The sequence below is a fragment of the Dipodomys merriami genome, unplaced genomic scaffold, assembly GCF_024711535.1.
Source record: "Dipodomys merriami isolate MVZ:Mamm:240054 unplaced genomic scaffold, mDipMer1.0.p SCAF_2, whole genome shotgun sequence".
NCBI lineage: Eukaryota > Metazoa > Chordata > Mammalia > Rodentia > Heteromyidae > Dipodomys > Dipodomys merriami.
The window spans coordinates 20,260,788-20,281,012 of NW_027203381.1; the positions used below are offsets into that span (position 1 = coordinate 20,260,788).

Below are 20,225 nucleotides of genomic sequence, written 5' to 3' on the forward strand. Positions count from 1 at the left end.
TCTTTGTGCTCAAGGCTAGCGTTCTACCACTTGAGCCACAGTGCCACTTTCGGCCTTTTCTGAGTGTTTAATTGGAGATAAGACTCTCATGGACTTTTCTGCCTAGGCTGGCTTCAAATTGTGATCCCCATATCTCAGCCTCCTGAGTAGCTAGGAATACAGGGGTGAGCCACTGGCGCCCAGCCAGTTTCAGGTTGAAACTTGGTGAGCCAGTACCCAAGATCTTTTAGTCTGAATGACTAGTAAGGTACCAGCACACCTCTCTCCCATTCCAACTTCTACTGGGAGAAAGAATATGCTTCGCAGAGTTTCTGAGCAGGGTCCACTTCTAATCATCTTGCAGGAGTGGGAACACCCCAGTCCATTTTATACATAATGTTTTGGACAAACATTGAAATGCTTCTCTCAGCCTGTCTGTGGCGAATTTGCTTGTATTGGTAAGTTTGTATGGACTATGATGATGTTAAAAATATCCAAATGAGCTGGGTGCCGGTGGCTCAGGCCTGTAATCCTAGCTACTCAGGAGGCTGAGATCTGAGGATCGTGGTTCAAAGCCAGCCTGGGCAGGAAAGTCTCTGAGACTCTTACCTCCAGTAAACCACTAGAAAACCAGAAGTGGCACTGTGACTCAAACGGTAGAGTGCTTACCTTGAGCTGAAGAGCTGAGGGATAGCGCCCAAGCCCAGAGTTCAAGCCCCATGACCCACCAAAAAAAAAAGCAAAACAAAAATATCCAAATGACCCTGACAGAGAAAAGGTTCCCAGCCCTGATGTAGAAGAGAATGGGGTTTTGAATCATATGGTACAAACTTGACTTAGGAGCTTGCCCTGATACATTAAGGGAAAAGAATGGGAAAGATCTCTCAGAAGGGAAAATGTGGCTGGTGTAATCAGAAATGATTATAATAGTGTGCTGAGTTGAAAATTTTCCAGGTGCCAGTGATGAAATGATTCAGTCCACTTGGAACTCACAACATCTGTGTTAGGAGTTGAAGGGATGATTGGCTTGTGAGCTAACAAGTATGTGAATTAACTAATTAGGTGTAAATTAATATGGTACAAGATCATAATTTCTGATCTGTTGGACTTCCATTGCTGTCATGTTGCTTTCTACCCTAAAAATAATTTGTAAAGAGGTCAAGCACAGGAGTGGAAAGAGTTGTGTTTCTGTAACCACTCACCTTTTTAACCAGAACTGCTTTTTCTACTTTTGTCTTTCCCTTCCTGTTAAATATTTCCACTACTGCACATTATTGGTGGCAAGTCATTCCTATAGTTACTGTCTTCTTCTTCTTCTTTTTTTTTTGTTCGGTCGTGGGGCTTGAACTCTGGGCCTGGGCGCTGTCCCTGTGCTCTTCAGCTCAAGGTGAGGGCTCAACCGCTTGAGCCACTGCGCCACTTCTGGTTTTCTAGTGGTTTTTATTGGAGATGAGTCTCACGCACTTTTCTGCCTGGGCTGGCTTTGAACCTCAATCCTCAGATCTCAGCCTCCTGAGTAGCTAGGATTACAGGCGTGAGCCCTGGGCGCTTGGCTAGTTATTGTCTTCTAATCTCAGCCACTTGGGAGGCTGAAATGGAGGATCACAGTTTGAAGACAGTTGGGCTAGGAAGTCTTTGAGACTATCTTCAATTAACCAAAAAACAAAAACAAAAACAAGAAGTGTATCTGTGGCTCAGGCTAGCCTTGAGTAAAAGAGCCAGGGATCAAGACCTGAGTTCCAGTCCTAAGATTGGCGTACCCCCCAAAAATTCCTTGTTAAAATTTGTTTAATCCACTCTCCCTGTTTCTCTCCACTCTGAGGTAGAATGACACCCTTTTTACCCCCTCTTTCTTCCTCTCCCCTGCCAAGGATCTTCTCCCCCACCCTTTTTTTTTACTCTTCATTTCCTTTCATCCATTGAGAGTCACTTTATTGTGTGTAGTGCAGAATGAGTGAAGACTCATCCAGAGTCTGGGTGTGTATTTGGATTGGTAAAAGAACCAGTGATTGTAACTTTCTTTGTAGACTGTTTACTGAACCTGGTAAACTTGCTGTGGCATCATAAGTTAAATGTAAGAGTTATCAGGTTGGGCTGTGCTATAGGTGTATCTCGGTGGTAGAGCCGCGTGCTTCAATGGACCAAGCCCTGGGTTTTGATTTTGAGAGTAGGAGAGCCTGGAGCAGAGTTGGATTGTTTCAGCAGCCTAACTAATTCTATAAATTGGCATTTATTTATGTAACTTCAGGTGCCATTAGGATACAGAGGTGGAATGGGGAAGTTACCACTTCTCCCTCTCAGCTATTGGATTAAGAAACAGACTATGTACTTTAACAGAACCACCATGTGATTCAAAGCTATTATTAGGAGACAGAATTAAAATTTCCAAGGCTGTAAAGTAGTTATGCCTGTAAAGGCATAACTGAAACTAAATTTAAGATGAAGAGGACAGTTTTTGGTAGTCAGTAAAATAAGATCTGTACCCTTCCCCTAGTAAGCTTTTTTTTTTTTTTTTCTGATAAAGTTAATACTTTTCTGACTTGAACATTCTCCATGTTTCTTTTTCTCAGCAATTTTGCCTTTGTTTTCCTGGGTTGGATGTCAACTGCTTGTTCATAGATTAAAAAAAAAGGATACATAATTCATATGTCATAAAATTTAGCTACTGAAAATGTTGAATATGGTGGCTTTTACTCTTTTCACAGTCATATAACCATTATCATTCTAGAACATTTTTCAGATTCCAGAAGAAATCCCATGTTCATTACTAGCATTTCCTTTTTTTTGTCTCCTCATCCACTAAACTACTGTCTTTGAATATGACTGTCCTGAACATTTTATATGAATTAATGGATATTCATATAGTTTCATACAACCTGGGGTGTTTTATGTCTAGCTTTCAAGATTCATTTATGTACTTCATTTTTTTTTTGGCTGAATACTATTCCACTATGTAGATATATTGCATTTTCTTTACTAAAAAATTGATGAACATTTGGGTTGTTTCTATTCCTTAGCTAGTATGAGCACTTATTTATAAGTATACACATTTGTGTAGACGTGATTTTAGTATTCTCAGGTAAATACCGATGAGCAAAATTCAGGCTATAGATATAGTTCAGCAATAGATCACCTGCCTAACATGGATTAGGCCCTGGTTTCTATCTCAAGCACCCCAGGTAAACAGTGTTTCTTAGGTTTAATTTTTTTTTTTTTTTAATTGTACGGGGGCTTGCACTCAGAGCCAAGACGCTCTCCCTTAGCGTCTTCACTCAAGTCTGGCACTATGCGACTTGAGTCAGACCTCTACTCCTGCTTTTTGCTGGCTAATTGAATATAACAATTTCACAGACTTTTCTGCTCTGGCTTAGCCTTCTGAATAGATAGGATTATAGGTGTGAGCGGCCAGTGCCTGGCTATGTTTAACTTTTTCATATGCTGGCAAAGTGCATTCTAGAGCTTTTCCATCATTTTATATTATCACATTATTGTATACCTTTTTGACTATAACTGTCCTCATGGCTTAAAATAGTGTATCTTGGTTTTATTTTGCTTTTCCCTGATAACTGGTATTGTCTCTATCTTCATTGGCTTACTGGCCATTTGTGTATCTTATTTAGTTAAAATTAAAAAGTGATCTGAAAATACAGGCTTTCAAAAAGACTTTGACTTTACGGAGAATTCTCCATTTGGTAACTTAGGTCACTAAAAGCAGTAGTTGATTATATCACAGCAAATAGCATTTGTTTTGTATTTTAATGTTAACATTGGGAAATAAGAATTATCAGTTGCATGACTGTGGGTAACTTATTTGACTTGTTTTCTAATATGAAAAATGGTTTTACTACCATACTCATTTTCTTATTTTCATTTATAAACCCCTCAAAAATGAAAGCAATATTTGTGCAGCCAATAGATTTTTTTTAGACTTTTTCTTCTTAGTTCCACTTGACATTAGATCTGATTTTAACCTGTTTTAAGTGATTTTTACAGTACATTCAAAAAAATCTAAAAATACCATTTTCCCTATCTTGATTTTTCTCAGTAGATAAGAAATTATCATCATTTTTATTTAAGCATTTTGATTTTTCTAGCTGTACATTTGCTTTTATTGATTAAACTCTTTAATAGTGAATTATTTTTCTTGACTTTGAATTTAAGACAGTCTCCAAGTCTGAGAAGAATTTGAAACCCATCCATTTTCTATTGCTGCTGCTTCTTTCACCTGCTTCTCCACCTAGCCTGTTGTTTTATAACTCGCAATGAAGTTTTTTTAATTTGTATATAGAAAGATTCTAGAAAGTGAGTATTAATAATTTCCCTTTTAATATGTATGTTGATGGAGATATTAGTCATGTTAGAACAGAGTATTGTGGGATTATAGAAGAAATTCTGTGTTATTAAACTGAGGTTCTTAAAGGAAAAACATAAGCTGTGTTTGAGTGTATAATTCAATGGTATTATTTTTAACTATTAAGCTCTCTTGATGAGACTTCCTGGCATCTTGAGTTTTTTTTTTCTTTATTTGGGGACTTGCTTTACAGATCTGTAATTCTTGGTTAGGTCTGTGCCTATCTCCTCTTTTTTAGATTTTTTTTTTTAAACCAGAATACAGTCTTGAGTAGTTGTGTCAGTAGCTGGTCATAAACTTAACTATCTGAATGTTTGAAAATGGCTTTTCTTGTTCCTGAATGAAAGTTTAGGTATGGCATTATAGTTATACATTGCTTAACATTGTGATACATTCTGAGAACTGCATCAATTGGCACTTTGGTCTTTGTGTACACATCATAGTGTGTATTTACAGAAAACTAGATGGGATAGCCCACAATACACCTAGGCTACATACTAGGTATATGTGCATGTGGAATAGCTCCTAGGGCCATATGATGAACAAAAGAATACAGTAATAGGTTAAATCAAACATAAGGGATAATGATGGAGTGGATAAATGCAACTAGCAAAAAGGCTGTTGCTGATACAACAGAGCATACTGTTTGCAGTGAAATTTCAAAAATATTTACAAGTATATTCTAATGATTAAAAAGTACTGAATTGCACAAAGATAATGGGACAGTTTACTGTTGGAGAGAGAAATATGTATTTGGATCACCATTAACATTATATACAAAGTCAGTTCCAGATCGATATTTTTCAAATTTAAGAAACAAATGATTCAATGTTCTTTCTAATGAATGCATAAAATCTCTTTGTGTATGTATACTACATTTTCTTGACCTCTTTGTCTAGTGAGGGGCTTCTGGGTTGTTTCCATACCTTGGCTGTGATGAATAGTACAGCAGTGTGAACATGGTTGTATTAGTGGCTTTGCTGTGTCCTGATATGTAATCTTTTGGATAAATGCCCAAGAATGGTATTGCTTGCTGGCTCATAGGGTTGTTCTATGTTTAGTTTTTTTTTTTAATTAAATTTTTATTTTTATTTTTTTTTGAACATACTGTACAGAGGGGTTACAATTACATGGGCAAGATAATGAGTACATTTCTTATCAAGCATTGCAGCCTCCTCCTTTGTTTACCCTTCCCAGCCTCCCCCCCTCCCCCGCACCAAAGTTGTAAAGTTCGTTTTTGACATGACATGACAACTTGTACTTCTCATAGTTGCATTGGGTCCACCTGTATCCTTAAACGACTTGTTTTTCCCCATCTCCTCCACAAATTATACCGACATCAAATATAGTGAAAGCAGGGGTTATACTGTGGGGGAGGGACATACAAAGCTACAAAGAAATAATCTTATAAATGAGTTAGAAACAAATGCATGAAAGAAAAAATATGTTTAGTTTTTTTAAGGAATCTCTGAACTGCTTTTCTAAGTGGTTGAACAAGTTTACATTCTCCCCAAGATTCTTCAGAGCTAGAGATTTATCTTTGTTTTTCTTGACCTTTACTCCTTTTCTTTTTTTTTTTTTTTTTTTTTGTCTTTTCTTTTTTGGTACTGGGGATCGAACCCAGGACATTGCACTTGCTAGGCAAGCGCTTTGCCACTGAGCTACATCCCAGCCCTACTCCTTTTCTTTTTTGATGCTTTTTTCCCCCTTCAGTGCTACATATTGAAGGTAGGGTTTCTTGAATGCTAACCACATGTTCTACTACTGACCTACAGCTCTACCCTCTCTGAGGCTCTGAATTTTTGAGGCAGAGTCTTGCTGATACCAAAGGCTATCTTTGAATTCTTTATCCTTATATCTCAAGCTCTCTAATTCAGATAACTTTTTTTTGTCAGTCATGGATCTTGAACTCAGGACCTGCCTGGGTGCAGCCCTTGAGCTTTTTTGCTCAAGGCTAGTGCCCTACACTGACCCACAGTGCCAATTCCAGTTTTCTTATTGTTAATTAGAGATAAGAATCTCATGGACTTTCCTGCCCAGTCTGGTTTTGATCTGTGATCCTCAGATCTCAGCCTGCTGAGTAGGTATGACTACAGGTGTGAGCCACTAGTGCTGGCTTGGGTGGGAGAATCTTGATAGGTAAATATTGGATAGCTCAGTATTATAATTCAGTAGTTTTATTAACATTTTGGAAATTTTCCTTGACTTTGTCTTTGAATCCTCTCTGGAACTTATTTCAACAATTTTTATTTATAAGAGATTTGCCAGTTCTTTTTTCTCTCTCTTTATGATTTATGGGGAAATGCCTTGAGTTTCTCTTTTAAAAAGGTTATTTGGAAATAATGATGTGTGTTTAGGTATATATCACACTAACCATACTAATCTTTATCTTTAAAATTCTTAGCATCGTTTGTGCCTATCAAATAATATAATAAGTAAGATATAAATGAACATGTTCTTATCATCCATTGGAATAGTTATTACCAGATGTTATAGCATATATCCACTGTGAACCATATCTACCTTTATAATAAAGGTAGCCACTGTCTGTGCGGGACTCTAAGTTCATCATTTTGTGTTGGCTTTTATACTTTTCACATATATAAATAGTTTATGCTTTGAAGACAGGTGCTGTCACGACTGTAATCCTTGCTACTTTAGGAGGCTGAAATCTGAGGATCAGTGTTCACAGCCAGCCCAGGCAAGAAACTCTGTGGGACTGTTATCCAACTATCAAAAAGCCAGAAATGAAGCTGTGGGTCAGATCAGTAGACCGTTGTCCTTGAACATAAAACTCCATGGAGAATGCCCAGGTCCTGAGTTCAAGCCCTAGGAATGGTGCACGAGCACACACACACACTTAAACTTTGAAATGGAATACTGTACATATTGGGGGAGGTAACATTTTCTGTTTTCCATTATATGAATATACCTCAATTGATCCATTGTCTTGGTAAAAATTAGTATACTTTCCATTTTTTCCTATTACGGGATCCCACATCCTTTATTTACATTTCTAAAATCCAAAAAGCTCTGAAAATGGAGACATTTAAAATTTCAGCAGACTTGGCTGAAATTGCCTTGTACTAGTCTACTTTGTTCTCTTGGTCCCTTCCTCTCTGTCCCTTCTTGCCTTCTTGTTTTCTTCCCTCCTTTGTAGTGACATATCAAGCACAGGGTCTTAGTCATGATAAGTAAGCACTCTACCCACCAATAAGTAACATCCCTGTACTATTTTGTAATCTGAATCAAGCCTCTTTTTCTTCCCTTTTCCTTTGCCCTTTGTGCTCACTAGGATCTCAAGTACAGTGCCAAATAGATATCTGTGTTGGGGGCATCCTTGAGGTTGCTCCTGATTTTAAAGTGAATACTTTCAGGCTTGTTTAGTTCCATCTGAATTCTTGCTGTTGGTTTGTTTTGTATAGATTCTTCATGTTTAGGATATTTCTTTGCTAATTTAAAGAATGAGAAATCCGGGCACTGGTGGCTCATGCCTATAATCCTAGCTACTCAGGAGGCTAGATATGAGGATCACAGTTCAAAGCCAGCCCGGGAATATGACTCTTATCTCCAATTAACCAACAGAAAACCAGAAGTGATGTGGCTCAAGTGGTAGAGCACTAGCCTTGAGCTGAAGAGTTCGGGGCAATGCCCAGGCCCAGAGTTAAAGCCCCTTTTCCACCCAAAAAAAAAAAAAATGAGTAGAGAGCTAGGAGCATGTCTCAAGTGATAAGAACACCTGCAGAGCAAATAATAAGGCCCTAAATTCAAACCCCAGATTGACCTGAGAACCAAAAAAGAATGGGGACATATGTACATACTTATACATATATACCTATGAATATAAATAAGTATGTAAAATTTTATTTTGACAGCCCTAGGGTTTGAACTCAGGGTTTTATGCTTGCTAGACAGGTGATGTACCTCTTGAGTCATACCTCCAGTCCTTTTTCTCAGGTTATTTTTGAAATATGGTTGGTTTTTTACCTACGCCAGCCCAGAATTTGATTCTCTATTTATACATCTCAATACAGCTTGGATGATAGCTGTACCCTGCTATACCTAATTTATGTTCAGATGGCATCACAAAATTTTTTGCCTGGGCTAGCTTTGCACCAACATCTTTCCAGTCTCCTGGATCTTTCAAGTAGCTAGATTACGGATATGAGACACCAATACCCAGCTATGAATTATGTCAAAAGCTTTTCTGCATCATTGAAAATATCATGTGTTTTTCCTCTAATCTGTGAAGCTGGCAATATATTATTGAACATGCCTCTGGCCCTTGTAATCTATTAACATAGTCAATGAATTGATTTTCTAACACTTAAAACTTAGTGTTCCAAGTATAAATTCTATCCTGATCTATCTCTTTTCATTATTAGACTTAATTTGGATTTTTGTCTCATAAGGAATAATAATAATAATAGTGCTAGTATCTTTTTAAAATATACCTCTTCTGGAAGAGCTTATGTGGTATTAGAATGATTGATTGATTGATTGATTGATTTAGGGTCTGGTTGTTGGGCTTGAACTCTGGGCCTAGGCGCTGTCCCTCAGCTCTTCAGCTCAAGGCTAGCGCTCTACCACTTGAGCCACAGTGCCACTTCCGGCTTTTTTCTTTTTGCTTGTGTGGTGCTGAGGAATCAAACCCAGGGCCTCAGGCATGCAAGGCAAGTGCTCTACCACTGAGCCATCTTCCCAGCCCTAGAATGATGTATTTCTTAAATGTTTACTAGGATTTGTAAAATTGTTACTGGTATTTTCTTTGATGGACATTTAACTGATTCTGTTACTTTGATTATAGGATGGTTAATATTTTTAATTTTCAAACCGGTTTTAGTAGGCCATACTTTCATGGAAATTTATTTTTCCGTAGTCTTGAGAGTGTGGCATAAGTTCTTAATGTCTAATATGCCAAAAGATTACTAATAGTTAAGTCTTCAGAGAATGTATGCTTTTTGGTGTTTTCCCATTTCATTAATATCAGTCATTTCATATGCTTCCTCTTTGGGGATTTTTTTTTTTTTTTTTTTTTTGTGGGGCTTGAACTCTGGGCCTGGGCTTTGTCCCTCAGCTCCAGCTTAAGGCAAGGCAAGTGCTCTACCACTTGATCCACAGAGCCACTTTGGGGTTTTCTGGTGGTTAATTGGAGATAAGAATCTCACGGATTTTGCTGTCTGGATTGGCTTTGAACCTTGATCCTCAGATCTCAGCTGCCTGAGCAGCTAGTATTAACAGGTATGAGCCCTTCTTTTGGGATTTTTAAAAATTTCTGACATTGAATGCCTTTTATGTACTTTAGCATAGGCATTTAAGATCATAAATGCCTTTGCCTGCTTTTCTTGCATTACACAATTTTAAAGTATAATGATTTCATTATTTAAATTTTTTTTTTTTTTTGGTCGGTCTTGGGGCTTGAACTCTGGGCTTGGGCACTGTCCTTGCGGTCTTCAGCATAACGTGACCACACTACCACTTAAGCCACAGCGTCACTTCTGGTTTTCTAGTGGTTTATTGGAGATAAGTGTCTCAAGGACTTTCCTGCCCGGGCTGGCTTTGAACCGAGATCCTCAGATCTCAGCCTCCTGAGTAGTTAGGATTACAGGCGTGAGCCACTGATGCCTGGCTTCTAATTTTGTTTTCTATTGTAGATTCTTTCATTTAGAGTTAAAGATTTTATTTCCCAAACACTGGAATTTCTGTAGTTAATTTTGCTTGTGTTGTGGTTAGGCAGCATAGTTTGTTTTTTTTTGGGTCCGGTAGTGGGGCCTGAACTCTGGGCCTGGGCGCTGTCCCTCAGCTCTTCAGCTCAAGGCTAGCGCTCTACCACTTGAGCCACAGCGCCACCTCCGGCTTTTTTCTTTTTGCTTATGTGGTGCTAAGGAATCGAACCCAGGGCCTCAGGCATGCAAGGCAAGCACTCTACCACTGAGCCATCTTCCCAGCCCAAGGCAGCATAGTTTGTATAATGAATGTTGTGACTTGTGATTTTTCTTCCCTTATGATGCTAGGGTTCAGACCACTGGTAAGCAGGTGCTCTGCCATTGAGAACTCTTTATTTTGTAGCTAAGGCTGGCCTTGAGTTTGAGACAAGATCCCTCTTGCCCCAGCTTCTCAATTCTAGGATTACAGACAGGCATATAGCATCACTTCTGGTACATGTATGGTCAATTTCTGTCAACTTTTGTTTTCCCTTAAGAGAAAATGTAGCTTCCCTTGTTACTGATGGAAACATTGTTTATGTCTCATATCTGTTTTTCTTAAAAGAGCAGAGACATGTTTACCTTTGGAATTTCTATTTTTAAAGATACACTTTTAAATTATTAGTTCATGAGAGTTTAAATCTGTTTTGTTGCAACTTCTAAGTGCTGTTTGTATTAAATACCACTGTTTGATCTTATTTAAATCAAACATTTTTGTAGTATTGTAGTTTTAATCCTTATTAAAGAGTTAAAAAATGGGCTAGGAAGGTGGTTCAGTGGTAGAGTGCTTGCCTTGCATGCATGAGGCCCTGGGTTTGATTCCTCAGCACCACATAGCAGAAAAAGCCGGAAGTGGTGCTGTGGCTCAAGTGGTTGAGCTGAAGAGCTGAGGGACAGTGCCCAGGCCCAGAGTTCAGGCCCCACGACCACCACCACCACCAACAACAAAAAGAGTTAAAAAACTTAGAAAGGTGCAGATGGTTCAAACCTGTAATCCTAGCTACACATGAGGCTGAGATTGAGGATCACCTTTCGAAGCCAGCCCCAAGCAGGAAAGTTTGTGAGACTCTTCTCTTAAATTAACCAACAAAAAGGCAGAAGTGGAGCTGTGGCTCAAGTGGTACAGAGCCAATTTTGAGCAAAAAAACTAAGGGACAGTATCTAGGCTCTGGCAAGAAAACAAAAACAAAACAACTGAAAGCTGTATGGATATAAGAATGATATTTAGCTGGTTTCTAGTGGCTCATGACAGTAATCCTAGCTACTCAGGAGGGCGAGATCTCAGGATCATGATTTGGAAACTATCCTTGTAGAAATTTTGTATGGCTCTTAACTTCAATTAACTACCCAAACTGGAAGTGGAGGTGTGGCTAAAGGGTAAAGCACCCAGCTTTGAGCAAAACAGGTGAGCTAGAGCTTGAGGCTCTGAGTCAAACCATAAATAGCAATGGCATGGGAACACACACACACACACACACACACACACACACACACACACACACACACACACACACACACACACACACACACACACACACACACACACACACACACACACACACACACACACACACACACACACACACACACACACACACACACACACACACACACACACACTATTTCGGATCATACAATGTGAAGCTTTTTAGGTACTACCTTTTTCATTCAGCATAATTGGAAAAGTCATGTGGATTATTTATAAACGTGCCTTTTTATTGTTCAGTGTGTAGTATGAGTAGTGTGTTTAACCATTCACCTCTTGAAGGACATCTGGGTTGTTAATAGTTTGGGGCTAATATGTTAACAGTCCTATAAACACTGTGTATAGATTTTTTTATGAGTGAAATGTTTTTTTTTTTCTTCTGGGATAAATACTCAGTAGTGCTTATTATATATGTAACTTTTAAAGAACTTGCTGAACTCTTTTCCAGAGTTGCTGTACCATTGTACATCCCTACCAACAAGGTATGAAGTGATCCAGTTTCTCTGCATCCTTGCCAGCATTTGGTGTTAACACTGTTTTTCCTTTTAGCCATTCTGGTAGGTATCTAGTGATATCTTGGTTTCCTGATGGCTAGTGTTGTTAAACATTTTCATGTGCTTATTTGCCATCTGTATATTTCCATTGATGAGATGTAGATGTGTTCATGTCTTTTATCTTTTTTGGGGGGGGTTAGAATATTTTCCTTTGGCTATTGAGTTTTAGTATTTATATTTAGTATTTATTCGACACTATTGTTTTGTTACATAGTTTGTAAATATTTTCTCCAAACCTGTTGACTTCTCTTCTGTTTCATTCTCTTAAAGGGATCTTTTACAGACCATGTTTTAATTTTAATAGTCTACTAATTTTTTTTTCCTGAGTCTTGCTTGTGTCAAATCTAGGAACTTTTACTCATACCTAGATCCTGAAGATTTTTCTGATTTTTAAAAATAGTTATATGATTTTTACATTTGTCTGTGATCCTTATGTAGAACATGTCAGATTTATAGGGAAGTTCATTTTTAACAGTCTGTGGCTGTGTTGTTCCATAGCCACTTACTGAAAGCCTATCTTTTCACCTTTGTCCAAAATTATTTGGGGATGTTCATGAAGATCTATTTCTGCTTCCTTGAGCTATATATCTTCCCACTAGTAACATACAATCCTTATTACTGTAGCTAAGTTATGGAAATGGATAGATTGATTTCATCTGTTCTTGTTTTTTTTTTCCTTAATTGCTTTTATTTGTTTCCTCTTCCCCTCTCTTGTCTTCCCTCCCCCTTTCTAGTCCTAGGATTGAGCTCAGAGGCTTTAAATAGGCCAAACAAGTTTTCTACCACTGAGCTATATCTGTAAGCCTCCTTTCTTTTAAAAAATTGTGTAGCTCTTCTAGTAGTTCTTTTCTCTTTATAGGTAAATTTAGAATAATCTCATCTGTATTTACAAAATATCTTGTTGGGATTTGTATATTTATTATGGAAACTTCTATGTCAATTTGGATAAAATTGACTTTTTTGTAAGCCAACTTTCCAGTTGGCTTTTTAAGTCTCCATAGACTCCTTAAAGTCTCTATATTCTCCTTAAAGAGTCAATTTGTTAGATTCTTTTTGATTTCTTTCTCTAGTGTTTTGTAGTTTTCAAATACAAGTTTTAGATGTTAGATTTTCACATATGTATTTTAATTTTCTTCAGAACAGTTATAAATTTGATTGTTTTTACTTGTTTGTACGTATTCATTAGTGTAGAACAATGTAATTAGGTTTTGTGTATTGGCTTTATATCCTGTGATCTGGCCATACTGGCTTGTAAATTTTTGGAGTTTTGTGGACTTGCTGAGATTGCTATGTAGACTAGTTATGACATTTGCAAATGGTTTTCAAGTTTTTTTCTTTTCAACTTACTAAACCTTTCAGTTCATTTTCTTATCTTATTCTACTATAAGTGAGCACTATGTCGTATGAGTGGGTGTAGACATCCTTAACATTCACTTCACCATTCAGTAAATTGGAGCTCTAGGGTGTATGTATGCATGTGTATGTGTGCACGTGTGTGTGTGTATTTTGTAGATGGTATTTATCCAGTTGAGTAACTACCTATTATTTAAAAATCATGATTGGATATTAGATTTGTTTTCTGCATTGATTGATTTGATCAAATGGACTTTTAACTATTAAGATAGTATATCATGTTGATTTTAAACACTGAACTCTGCAACTTTGCCTTAATGGGTTTTTTGGACATATTTATGAGAAAATATTGATCAGTAGACTTAGAAAAACTCCTTTGTTTTCAAAAGTCCCAGGATCCTCCTTTTGTGTATTTTCAACTCCAGATCTACAGTCAGCTAATTCCTTCAAAAAGCCTAAGTTCTTATATGGGAAATTGTATTTAAACTACAATCACTTTTTTTCTTTCCTACCTGAAAACAAGTTAACATTTTTGATTAACTAAAACTTAAATACTTGTTTCATCTTCAGTCTCTCTCTCTTTTTTTTTTTAAACTGGTCCTGGGGTAAAGGCTGGCCACTGTCCTTGAACTTTTCTGTTCAAGGCTAGCACTCTACCAACTGAGCCACAGCTCTACTTCCAGCTTTTGTGGTACTTAATTGGAGAGAAGAGTCTCATGGATTTTCCTGCCTGAAGTGACTTTGAACCTCAATCTCCAGATCTCAGCATCCTGAGTAGCTAGGATTGCAAGCATGAACCATGGGCACCCAGCTATGTTTTTTAGTCTTTTAAAATAACTTTTTAAAAATTGGAGTGTATCAGGGGGATTTTTAAGTCTCCATAGAATGATTTTCTTACTTGTATTTAAAAAAAATTTGAACTCAAATACATTGTAATATGTGATACTTCAATGCATATACACAGTGTACTTTGTACAAATTCATTTCATTTCAAAACATTTGGTGTGTTTCATTATGCTGTCTTCATGTATATAACAGATAACTCTAGATCTTCACAAACCCTCAGTGTGGCCTCCTTTTCCTACTGCTAGCTTGATCCCTTGAATCTCCTACAAGACAGTTCCCCCTTTTATATTCATACATTACCACTACTGTTGTCGATCGTCCTTGACATCAACATCATCTTAGGTCTCTAGTAATAAGCAAGAACATACCATATTTAATGGCTTTCCTTTTTCTTTTTCCTCTTCTTGTTGCTGTTGTTGATATTATTATTTCATTTTATTTTATTTTATTTTTTGGGTCCGGTCGTGGGGCCTGAACTCTGGGCCTGGGTGCTGTCCCTCAGCTCTTCAGCTCAAGGCTAGCACTCTACCACTTGAGCCACAGCGCCACTTCCGGCTTTTTTCTTATGTGGTGCTGAGGAATCGAACCCAGGGCCTCAAGCATGCAAGGCAAGTGCTCTACCACTGAGCCACCTTCCCAGCCCGATATTATTATTTTAGGGCTTCAAGTTTACTTAGCTTGCTTGCTTGCTTCTGGTTATAATGATCATTTTTGCAATGCCTCCAGCCCAATATTTGACTTTTTAAGTTTGGCTTATCGCTATTAACATGGTGATCTCCAGTTATTTATGGTTGAACAGTATTCAGTGGTGTGTGTATATATAAATATATAAACCATAATTTTCTTTATCCATTTATCAGTTGTTAGGCACCTCTGCTGATTGTACTACTTAGTCATTGTGACTAGTTCTGCAGTAAACATCTATGTAAGTGTCTTTCTTACATAATATTTAGACTTTTGCATATATGCCTAGTAGTATTATAGTGACATCATAAAGAAAAGTAGGTCTGCAGGATGCTGGGTTCATGCCCGTAATCCCAGCTACTCAAGTGGCTGAGATAGAAGAATCAGGGTTCAAAGTCAGCCTGGGCAGGCTGTGAGATTCTTTAATGCTTAATTAATCACCAAAAAACTGGAAGAGCTAGCACATAAACAAACTAAAAAAAAAAACAAAACAACCCAGCTCAGGGACTTTGCCTAGCCCTGTGTTAAAGCCTAAGACTGACCAAAAAAAAAAAAAAAAAAAAAGAGGTCTGTTTTTAGTCTTATGGATGAACCTTCATACTGTACCAGTTTACATTTCTACCAGCAATGTATAAAAGGTTCTTTTTTTCCTTAGGTCCTTGTCAGCTTGATGATGACATTCTGATTTGGGTGATATGTAATCTTACTGTAGTTTACATTTTCTTTATGGCTAAGAATATTGAATTTCTTCATGTATTAGTCACTGTAATTGTCAACCAATTTACCTGTTAATTGGATTATTTATCCTTTTGCTGTTTGATTTCTTAACCTCTGTATTTTGTAATTCTTTATCCATTGAATAGCAGATGAAGTTTTTTTTTCTCTTCTGGTAATTGTTTGGGTAGCAAAGACTTTTTTTAAACTCGTGGAATCTTGTTTATTTACACCTATTTGATCCTGAACAAAGAATTTGCTATAATAAATACAGTTAAGTAAAAACATTAATGGGGGTAGAGAAGCTGACAAAGGGAAAGAAAATACAGGAAAACAAAATTGTGTTTTAGAACTGGGGCTTGAACTCAGAGCCTCATGCTCTTACTTAGCTTTTTTGCTCAAGGCTGATGCTTGCGCTACACCTCCATTTTCAATAAGGGGAAGTTTTCATAGCAGTTTATCACCACATTCTTATTCAAGATCACAAAATTTCATGTGTCAAAGGGAGGGAATGTGTAGAAACTTTCAATTTAATTCAGTACCATTTTTTTTTTCTTATTTCCTGGGTAGTTTAAAGTCATATTTAGAAAATAATTACCTATCTCAATGTCTTTTAGTTTTTCATGTGGTTCTTGTAGTTTTAGGACTTACATATGATGTTTCATCTATTTGAGTTGATTTTTTTTTAAACCAGAGAAAATGATTTCAGTCTTCTGCATGTAAAAAAAATCAGTTTTCCCAGCATCATTAGTTAAAGAGGCTGTCTTTTTCCAATGTATGCTTTTGGGTCCTTTGTCAAAGATCTGATGGCTGTAGTGTGATTTTCTTTTTCTGAGTCTTTTGTTCCATTTGTCTTTCTATCTTTTTGTACCAATATCATGCTGTTTTTATTACTATTTCTCTATAGAATTATTTGAAGTCTGATGTTTCTAGTGTTGTTCTTTTTGCTTAGGATTGCTCTTTTTAGGAGTCTTTTAGATTTCTCTATGAGTTCTAGGGTTGTAAATCTGGAATATTCTAGATTTAAATATAAAAGCTTAGAGGTTAGTAGAGTCCTTCTGTGTTTATATGTTCTTTACCTAGTTTCACCCTAAAAAAACTTAACGTGTGTGTGGATGCCAGTACTGAGCCTAGGACCTGTCCCTCAGCTTTTTCTGCCCAAGGCTAAATTTCTACCACTGGAGCCACAGCTCTTCTTCTGGCTTTTTGGTGGTTCATTGGAGATAAAGAATCTTGTGGACTTTCTGGCCTAGGCAAGCTTGAAACTGTGATCCTTACATCTCAGCCTCCTAAGCAGGTAAGATTACAAGCACCTGTACCTGGCAAAGCCAGCATTTATTTATATGAACAATCTTGCCTTTTTGAAGATAGAAAGCTCAATTATTCATGTCCCAAGTGCCCAATTTAGCAATTATTAACTGCAACATTTTTCACATATACATATGCCAGCTCACTACAAATTATTTGGAATAAAGTCTTGAGTAGTGTATAATTTTATTCATGTTTAGTACTATGTAACTATCACTGTAGATATCATCTATTTTGTTTGCTTTTTCTTCTAAACTCTAGGTAGTTGTTCCACTTTGGGACAAATCCATTCCTGGATAGAGACAACTTACCCAAGTAATTTATGAATTTTATGTTAAACCATTCTTACATTTCTATACTAAACTATATTTGACGACTTTTGTTTTTATTTTGATTTTATCTTGTTTTGTTGTATGTATGTGAGAATACTGGGGCTTGAACTCAAAGCATCATACTCTTGCTTAGCTCTTTCCCTTGGCTGACAGATTACCACTTGAGCTATACCTTCACCTTTAGTATTTCGCTAGTTAATTAGAGATAAGTCTTTCAGATTTGTCTTTCTGGGCTGGCTTTAAATTGAGATCCTTTAGTTCTCAGCCTCCTGAGTTGCTGGAATAATAGACTTGAGCCACCAATGTCCAGCTCATTTGAGGAATTTATATTTACAGCAACATTGATATATTGATACTGGTTTATAAATTGTGTTGCTTTTATAAATGAAAAGGTTAATTATTATAATAAGCTAGAATAAGCCATATTAATATCAGTTTAGTTGTCCTCTCTACCCTGTGTTAGTCAGCTTTCTGTGACTGTGACCAATTAACCTTAGATAACCAACTATATAAGGATGAAAGATTTATCTTGGTTGTTGTTTCAGAACTTTCTGTCCATGGTTATGTTGCTTCTTTTTGTTGGGCCTGTGGTAAGGCTGAACATCAGCAGGGAACACATGATATCCTAGTTGCTCACCTCATGGCAGCCAGAAAACAGACTGGGTCTACTTCTGGGCAGTCTTTATACCCAGTGACCCAACTTCCTTCCAGTAGGTACCCTCTAAAGGTTCTGTTACCTCAGTAGTTTGACAGACTGGTGACTAAGCCTTCATTGTATGGCCCAGCTTTTTGCTAATTATTCGGAAGATGGAGTTTCATGGACTTTTCTTCCCAGGCTGGCTACAAAGTACTATAATCCTGAGTAGCTAGGTTTAAAAGATTTGAGCAGCCAGCGTTCAGCCTTTTTTGTTGTTGAAAGAGTGTCCTTACTACCTTTGCCCTGGCTAGCCTTAAACTCAAAAGCCTATTGCCTATACCTCCTGAGTAGCTAGGGATTATGGTGTTTAAACTATTATGCCCAGCTTCATCTTTATTGCATAATATAATAGAAATATTCAGGGGCTGTTCTCTGAAGCTTCAGCTTGTCTTACAGATTTTAAATTGTAGTGTGGTTTTATTGTTTAATAACTGAGTTTCATTCTTGATCTTTGTCATCTGGGAATTCATTATATTTTAAAGAAAAGATCCATTTAAGGACTGTTAATTATAGGGAATAAATGACATTCCCAGTATATAACCAGGAGTAAAATCCTGACATGACCTTTAAAATGAGTAGTAGTTAGGAATTAGTTCATCTTTTCACTTTGCATACAATTTTTCTTAATCATATTAGTGTCCTTGCTCTTTTGACACATTGATTATATTAATCTGTGGTCTTCCTTTATGGCTATTTAGGAACAATGATGTGTGTGTGTGTGTGTGTGTGTGTGTGTGTGTGTGTGTGTGTGTGTGTGTGTGTGTGTGTGTGTGTCTGTGTCTGTGTCTGTGTGTCTGTGTGTCTGCATGTGGGTGTTCCAGTGTGTGTGTGTGTGTCTGCATGTGGGTGTTCCAGTGTGTGTGTGTGTGTGTGTGTGTGTGTGTGTCTGCATGTGGGTGTTCCTGTGTGTGTGTGTGTGTGTGTGTGTGTGTGTCTGCATGTGGGTGTTCCAGTCCTGGGACTAAGAGCCTTGGCACAGTCCCTGAGCTTCTTTGCTCAAAGCTAGCATTTTACCACTTGAGCCATTGCTCAACTTCTGACTTTTTGGTGATTAATTGGAGATAAGAATCTCCAGGGCTTTCCTTCCTAGGCTGGCTTTGAACAGTGATCCTCAGATCTTGGCCTTCTTAGTAGCTGGGATTATAGGCATGAGCCACCATGGCCCTGAAGTATATTTTAAGCTAGAATAGCCATATTAAAAAATGTGATTTGTTAGCCTTAGTAGCCTTACTTTCTGCCCCCATGTTAGGTATCATGACAGATATATGTATCTGTGTTAGAACTTCTCCAAATTAATTTTTTGTTCATTTCATATTTTTGTTATTTTCATCTCATAAGTTTCAAATTTTTATTCATTGATGATTACATGTAACCATTTTCCTGTTCAGTGAGATATTTTCTAAATGTAGTGACTCCAGCTTGCTTTCATTGGTATATGTAATCTTTCTATTACATAATACATTAGCTTACACATTTGTATAATTTTGTTATATATTATTATTATTATCATCATCAATATTATTTTGTCAGTTGTGTGACTTGAACTCTGGGCCTGGGTACTGTCCCTGAGCTCTTCAGCTCAAGGCTAGCACTCTACCACTTGAACCACAGCATCACTTCTGGTTTTCTGGTGGTTTATTGAAGATAAGAGTCTTACAGACTTTCCTGCCCGGGGTGACTTTGAACCTCGATCCTCAGATCTCATTCTCCTGAGTTGATAGGATTATAGGTGTGAGCCCTAGCACTCTACCACTTGAACCACAGCACCACTTCTGGTTTTCTGGTGGTTTATTGAAGATAAGAGTCTTACAGACTTTCCTGCCCGGGCTGACTTTGAACCTCGATCCTCAGATCTCATTCTCCTGAGTTGATAGGATTATAGGTGTGAGCCACTGGTGCCTGGCTTTCTGTATTATCTTAAATGTAAAGAAATTGGTTTCTTCAAACTCTTAATTTTTATATTATTATTATTATTTTCTTTTTTTTTTTTTTGTCGGTCGTGGGGCTTGAACTCTGGGCCTGGGCGCTGTCCCTCAGCTCTTCAGCTCAAGGCGAGTGCTCTACCATTTGAGCTACAGCGCCACTTCGGGTTTTCTGGTGGTTTATTGGAGATAGGAGTCTCACGGTCTTTCCTGCCCGGGCTGGCTTTTGAACCGCAATCCTCAGATCTCAGCCTCCTGAGTAGCTAGGATTACAGGCGTGAGCCACCAGCGCCC

General features: G+C 37.5%; 1 protein-coding gene across 10 annotated transcripts in view; it reads left to right on the forward strand.

Moving 5' to 3' along the window:
* Nucleotides 1-20,225, forward strand: part of Pias2 (protein inhibitor of activated STAT 2) — a 98,257-nt gene that overhangs the window by 3,036 nt on the left and 74,996 nt on the right. Inside the window, exon 1 of one of the 10 annotated variants that reach the window (XM_070029213.1) lies at nt 11,992-12,078. The exons of the other annotated variants lie outside the window; for them this stretch is intronic. The gene's annotated coding sequence lies outside the window, so the exon portion shown is untranslated. Of the gene's footprint in view, nt 1-11,991; nt 12,079-20,225 lie in introns of those variants that run through there. 10 annotated transcript variants of the gene reach the window in all.